The 6785-nt window shown below is 42.1% G+C and overlaps 1 long non-coding RNA gene across 1 annotated transcript; it reads left to right on the forward strand.

Moving 5' to 3' along the window:
* Window positions 1-2714: 2714 nt before the first annotated feature.
* On the forward strand, window positions 2715-6187 carry LOC143828727 (uncharacterized). Its single transcript, XR_013227836.1, has 3 exons — window positions 2715-2992; window positions 3649-3815; window positions 6017-6187. It is a non-coding gene; the product is annotated as an uncharacterized LOC143828727 (long non-coding RNA).
* The last annotated feature ends 598 nt before the right edge of the window (window positions 6188-6785 follow it).

The following is a 6785-nucleotide window of genomic DNA, read 5'->3' on the forward strand; positions in this document are numbered from 1 at the left end:
TTCCCCTCATCCAGAATCACTCTGAACACCTAGTTGCCATTCTTCTAGATTGGGTTTTGAATCTCCAGGAGACTACTGAAAGCTGTACTTCTAGAAAATTGAACATTGTTACACTACAGGAATTTCTAACATTACACTGGTGAAAAAAAATTGTAGGACTAGTTCAGTAAAAAATGAGCATCCCTACCTCTCAATGACTCATTATGCACGGCGGCAGGTACTCCACGCTGCCGCCGTGCCGTTGCCAGGGATGCCCCGGCGTAGTGCATGCACATGTGCTGTGCCCGGGAAGCCCGGGACGCTGCCAGGTGGTGTAAGTGGCAGCGGCCGGGGAGGAGTGGAGAGGGGCTGAGGGGAGCGGCCAGGCTCCCACCACACACTACGGCGGGGAGCTCGCAAGGGCATGGGCTGGGCAGACCGAAAGGCCCAGCGCTGGCAATTATACACAGCGCTGGCCTGCCACAGCCCCTGCTGGCACCCACAGTATCCCGAGGACTGCAGAGAAAGGAAGGCCTAATAGTTAGCAGTCAGATCCCTTCTCTCAGTGAGGAGGAGGAGAAAACCATAAACACCCTATCATTTTAAATAACACGAAACAACATACTGCCTGGACTAAGATGACACTAAAATAAATGGCAGGACAAGTCTGGACATATAGTGTAGACATGTGGGAGAGTGACTGACCTGCTAATGACCTCTGCATGTGTTTTAATTGTTATATGTATATGTGTTAGATCTATCATATTTCCAATAGCTACTTATCGCTGTGAAAATTGGACAATGAAAAAACTGGACAAGTGAAGAATCGAATAATTTGAACTCTGATGTTGGAGAAGGCTTCTGCGGGTTCCATGGAGAGCAAAAATCCCAATCAAGGAAATACTACAGTGCATAAAGTCTGATATATCACCAGTAGGCAAAATCACAAAACTCCAGTTCACTTACTTTGGCCATATCATGCGATCCAACTCAATATGCTAGGATTGGAATAGCAGCCATTCTCATAGCAGTTACTTTCTGTTTGCCAAGTCTATAAAGGAAACCAGGCAGATAAGGAGCACAGTGGTTGGATGTGATTGGAATGGATACCGGCCACAACATTGTATGGATGAGGGAGGCAGTGTGGGATTGGGGAGCGTGGCGATGGCTGTGCCATGGGATGGCCAAGAGTTGGACATAACTGAATGACTGACAATAACAACAACAATGAGTGCATTGTCCTTTTATATTGCTTCTAAATAAAACCTTTCTGGTGAACTTAGCCTGGTTTATTTTGAGATTGTTCTTGAGGGAACAATTCCAATATGTATAGGTGGAAAATACTAGTCCACTTTGTCTTCCTTGGATTAATTTCCCCCAACTAATTAGGAGACTGCTTCCTTGAGTAATATGTTCAGTAATGTAAACTAGAGGTATAAGAGTAATACATTAGCTGTATCAAATAAATTCCTGAAGCCCTGTGAAATTAAGAGACAAATTTTGTTAATTTTCTTGAGCAAAATTTTGTTTTCTGAGGTCCTGAACCTTTCCTGTCTTTTAGTCTTTCTTTAAGGCTTCCTGAAGCAAAACTGAAATTGCGAAGTTCTTCACCTGTTAAAATACCATTTTTTTCTTCTTGCAGTGAGATGACAACTCCCTTGCTCTTCTTTTTGGTCCAGAGACATAACCACTGCATTTAGCATTGAATAGAGTTCCTATGAAAGACCTACTGAAATATCTTCAGCATGAGTTAGTAAGGCTTTTCCTCCCTGTTTCCCCCCCCCCAAAAAAAAAAACACTAAGAAAAACAAGTTTGATCTCTGAGGATAAGATCACATTTAAAATCCTTTGAGGGTGAATTCAGATGAATTGTTGAGGTGGTTATTAACATCATCATCATCATCATCATTATTTTTATTATATTTGAATTTATTGCCAACCACTCTTGTCAAAGCTGGCTTGTGGCAGATTACAAGATAGTGTTTGGTTGTACAAGATAGGGTTGTAGTGTGCAACTCCTAAGTAATGATGGCTTACATAAGTACAATGGACAACCAATGAATGACATTTGGAGCCCACCATTGTCTGGCTTTCCCACATACACTCATAACTGTGCAGCAGCCGCTTCTCCATGGTGCAGTCCTATAAAGCTGCAAATTATGTATTTCATCTTGTTTTGCAAGTGGGAAATGGAAGTTGAAGCTTCTCATGGCATGCAGCTAAATAACATCATCTGACAGTTGCATCCAGATCAAAATGATATTATAGGGCAGCTAGAGGGACCAAAGTTGGCAGTCCTATGAACATGTATCAAATGGGTTTCTGATCCCCAAAAGCTTGTGCCATGATACATCTGCTAGTCTTTAAATGGCCACAGAATATCTGAGCTGTGCAGCTGTAACTGTTCATTTGGCTCTTTCCCCACTGACTGCCTTCTTCCTGAGAGGGTTGAAGAGCCTCTAGTGGGCTTTTCAGGACTGAGTGGTACTGATTGCCTCAGACAAAGTTCTTAAGTAGTGATTTGATGCAATGTGAATCCAGCTTGCCTTCCACTTAGGTCATCAAAGGATAATTGGTATGTGAGTCTATTGCTAACAAATGAAAAGTCTCTAAGGCCCACAGCAGAAGTTAATCCATTATAGTCTCATGCTACCCTTCCATCAGAGGCTTTAGTGACACTTCATCCACTTTCTCCAAATTGCCCCTAGAGATAGCCAAAGATGTGACTGTGTGTTGCAGTCTTGTTTGTAGTACTATGTAGTGCTGTCACTAGTCTTGGACACATTGGAAAAACAACGCTGAGCGTATCAGCTGGCAATGCGGTTCAGAGCTTAGATAAACCAGGTCTGACATGGACTGTAAGCAGAATCCTCTACTGACTGGAATGAATAATATGACATTTTAGATAATTTTGAAAGACCTTTTCCTCCGTCATCTGGAGCAAACTGACCAGAGGCAATACAGTGAAAGGATCGTTACATCGCTCCTGCAAGAACAACTTCAAGACACCCTGGTATGTGCTTAAGGTATCTTCCCATCTCTAATCCCAGATTTTTATGCAATCACCACATAAACAATGGTTTTCTTGCATTTGACTTGTTTGCCCACGTGGTAGGAAAAGCAATAAAAACGCTTGCACATCATCTAAGAATGTATACCCTTTGTGTATGGAGATGCAGACATATGTATGAGATAAAGGTCCAGTTGGTGTTCCTATTCTGAAGTTTTTTGACTGTGCAACTCCCATCCATCAGCTTTTTATCTAGGCAAATTGATACAATAAAGAACAATCATCCTGGATAGCTGACATGATAACTTGAGTGCCAAGAGTTCTGATCTTCAGCAAGTTAATATCCTCCTCTGCAAATGCAGTAGTGTTACTCTACCAGTTACTAGCTGTCTTCTAAAGACCTTTTGTATCCCTATCCCAGTTTTCCATAGAGTGATGTACAGACTTGTGATATCCTCATTTCCCTTAATCCTCCCAAGAATTCCATGTACTAGATTAAGCTGAGAGATGCTGATTGGTTCAAAATCAATGTGGCTAAATGGAGGTTACATAACATGGTAGCCTGTAGAACCTGCAGATAATATTTGATTAATGTTTTTCCGACTGTCTTCCAAGAGTTAGGGATTAATTGTTACTTTGTTATTCTCCTCCGGTTTTAGATTTTGGGGTGATGGAAAGGATGAAAAGAATGAAGATTACAAAGAAGATGGAAATAACACATTTGCTGTTTTGGGGTTGGTAGTCTGGATGACTGAAATTTAAAGCAAGAGCAAAGCTTCCAAATGAACTTGGAGAAACTAATTAAGCATCATATGTGTAAAAAATGGTAAGAATGCTAAAATATGGAAATCAGAAAAGTCCAGCCTTCAATAGATAAGCCACAACTAAATAATGGGCAGCTGTGACACTCCAGGAGGAAGGTTTACGAGAAGGTCGCAGGGGAAGAAGAGATAATCTTTGTGTTTTTGTGCTATGGAAGAGTGGTCTTTTAGAAAGCTTTTCTAGGATCCTTGCTTTTGTCACAGTCATGAAAGGTCCAACTGCAGCATCTTCTGAGATGCATTCTGCTTTCTCTCATGGGAGCGAATGCCTCTCTAAGAAGCTGTTTAATATCTGCAGTTTAAAATATATATTAATTGGGGACCCTGTTTTAGTCAAGCAAAATTATGTTCATTTATTAATCAAGGATTGTATCAGCCCTGCTTTCAATGAATGGAGGTCCATTCAATGAATGGCAGTCTTAATAGTTGAGATATGGAAAACTGCATGTATAATTTACTTCAACAGCAGACTACTAGATGGTAAAATTTGGATTTTCTCCCATGCATAATTTGACACACCCTATTTAGATTTCTTCTTTGACCTAGCATGTATGTGTAGGGCATGGAGGTTTTTTCCTGTTTGTGTTCTGGAAAAGTCACTGAAGTAAGGCTAATGAGTAAAACAAAGGAAGTTGACTTGGGAACTTTAAAAATAGAGAACAGCTTGAATAACAAGACTAGATTTTAATGGCATAAAAAGGATGCAAGAACAGGTAGCCACCACAGCTTTACCTTTTAGAAGCAACACCCATTGCATCACAAACAAGCACAACCCTGTGGAAACATGCACTGTTACCAGCATGCTTCTAGAAATGTCAAGGCCTATTGGCTGTGTGGCATAAGAAATGTAGTTGCTGGTATCCTGGTCAATAATGAAGCACAGCACACCTTGAAGTGTGGCAACTGGCAGGGCTCATGGCCTGCATGCTCATTCTTCCACTGTCTGCTTGTGAGTGCTTTGTTGCCTGGGCTCCCAGCTCAGCTACATACGTTGCCTGGTGCTGCTGGGGAAGGGTATGCCAGTGGTGCACAAAGCAGCAGCTTTCCTGACGGCCATGGCAGTGGGGATTCCAGCTGCAACCACCATTGAGCATCACTGGGGAAAGAGAGTGCAGGCAGTGTGTCTGGCTGTGGCTGCAAGTGGTGGGAGAACTTGCAAGTGGGCAGAAGAAGGATGCACAAGTAGGTGTGGGCATGGAGGTAGGAAGGAAAGAAGGGGGACCAAGTAGTGGGCTTGAGGGGCAAACGGAGCATTCTCTGCTCAAGGCTCCCTCCCAAAAGAACACCCGAAACTGGTCCTGGAGTGCATAGTTTGCATGCATAAAAGTTTCAATATTTATATATTTATTGTATTTATTTCTTAGATTTTTAGCTTGCCACTCTCCAGAGACTCGTGGTGGGGTTCAATATAACACTCCCCAAAAGCATGATAAAACCCCATTCCATAACAGCACAATATAAGATAGTTAAAAAGAGGATAAAACAAGATTGGTGGTATAATCCCTTCCCCCATCCCTGCAGCCATCTATTTCCCAGGGTGAGGTATGCTAGATGTTACTGCATAGCCTGAGGAGAGTCCCCCATTGTTCCTGGCTCTGACCTCAACCAAAGACCTGACAGAAGAGCTCCATTTTGCATGCTCTGCAGAACTCTGATAGCTCTGTTACAGCTCTCAGCTTTCCTGGGAGCTCATTCCACCAAGTCGGAGCCAGGGCCAAAAAGGCACTGGCCTGAGTCGAGGCCAGGAGTGCTTCTCTGGGGTCAGGGACCTCCAGTAGATTAGCACCCACAGTGTCCTGTGGGGGGGGGGGCATAAGGACATCTGACATATCTAGTTAAAGGATCTCAGCAAAGGTGATGTGCAGATATTGGACAATGGAAGAGCATTCAGTGCAACGTATTAAACTCCCCTGGTCTTGCATGGCATTGGGAAAGCATGAGCTTTCATTTAGAAGAGTAGTTCTGTAAAATTCTGGGCATCCCTACCTTCTCAAATGGGATGCACCTATTGGCTGTGTGGCATAAGAAATGTAGTTGCTGGTATCCTGGTCAGCAGGGCTCATGTGGCTTCAGACTATACTCATCCAGACTCCTTCTGAAGACATTGACGGTGTATGCAGTAGTAATTCTAATGCAAGATTAAAACCATTTCTCTAGGCTCCAGTGCCTATATGAGAATCACCTCACCCTCTTTCTTTTTGAACAGCTTAGAGTCCAAGAGCCCCCAGGGATGCTGTGACTGAATGGCAGACCAAAGGAGAAATGCTTATGGGGGAGTTACCACACTGTTAAAAACTTATATCCTACCAAGACAACTTTGCTGAGTGAAATCAATTTCTCAGCCTACTCTGTTCTTGCACCCTAACCCTGCCCAATTTTCAAGTAAGTCTCACTTTACTCAGTAGATTTTATTCAAAATAACCATGTGTAGGATTGGAGCCTTAAGATTTTTAACTCTCCACCTCATTTCCATGTCTTTGTAATTTGTATGAAATGTGATCATAAATATGCCCCTCTGCCCATGAAATCCAGAAAACCAATCATTCCAATCTAATAATGCACAATTAAACATGTATAATGTCTCATTCTCAATGATATATGGTCATTGGAGTTTACCAAGATTTAGATTTCTTTAACTCATAAATATTGTTTTAGAGATGTGTGGATGTTCAGATTTGCCTTGCAGGCTGTCATTCTGTTGACTCATCATGTATAACTCTGTTTCTTCAACTCTAAATGTTTATGATTTATTTAGAACTCCTCACCAATATTATAAGTGTTTTCTGATTAGGTATGGGAACATGTGACCATGTATAGGGACCATGGGAAGAAAATAATTTGAATTGCACAATGAGAAATGGGAGAATATTTAGGGGCTTTCCGCACTGGGATCCTTGTAGCAAATTGTTTGCTGAACGAAAAATCGCCATTTAAAATAGTGGAATTCGTCGTTATGCATACCTGACTTTGTAGTG

Source organism: Paroedura picta, chromosome 2 (genome assembly GCF_049243985.1).
Source record: "Paroedura picta isolate Pp20150507F chromosome 2, Ppicta_v3.0, whole genome shotgun sequence".
Lineage (NCBI taxonomy): Eukaryota > Metazoa > Chordata > Lepidosauria > Squamata > Gekkonidae > Paroedura > Paroedura picta.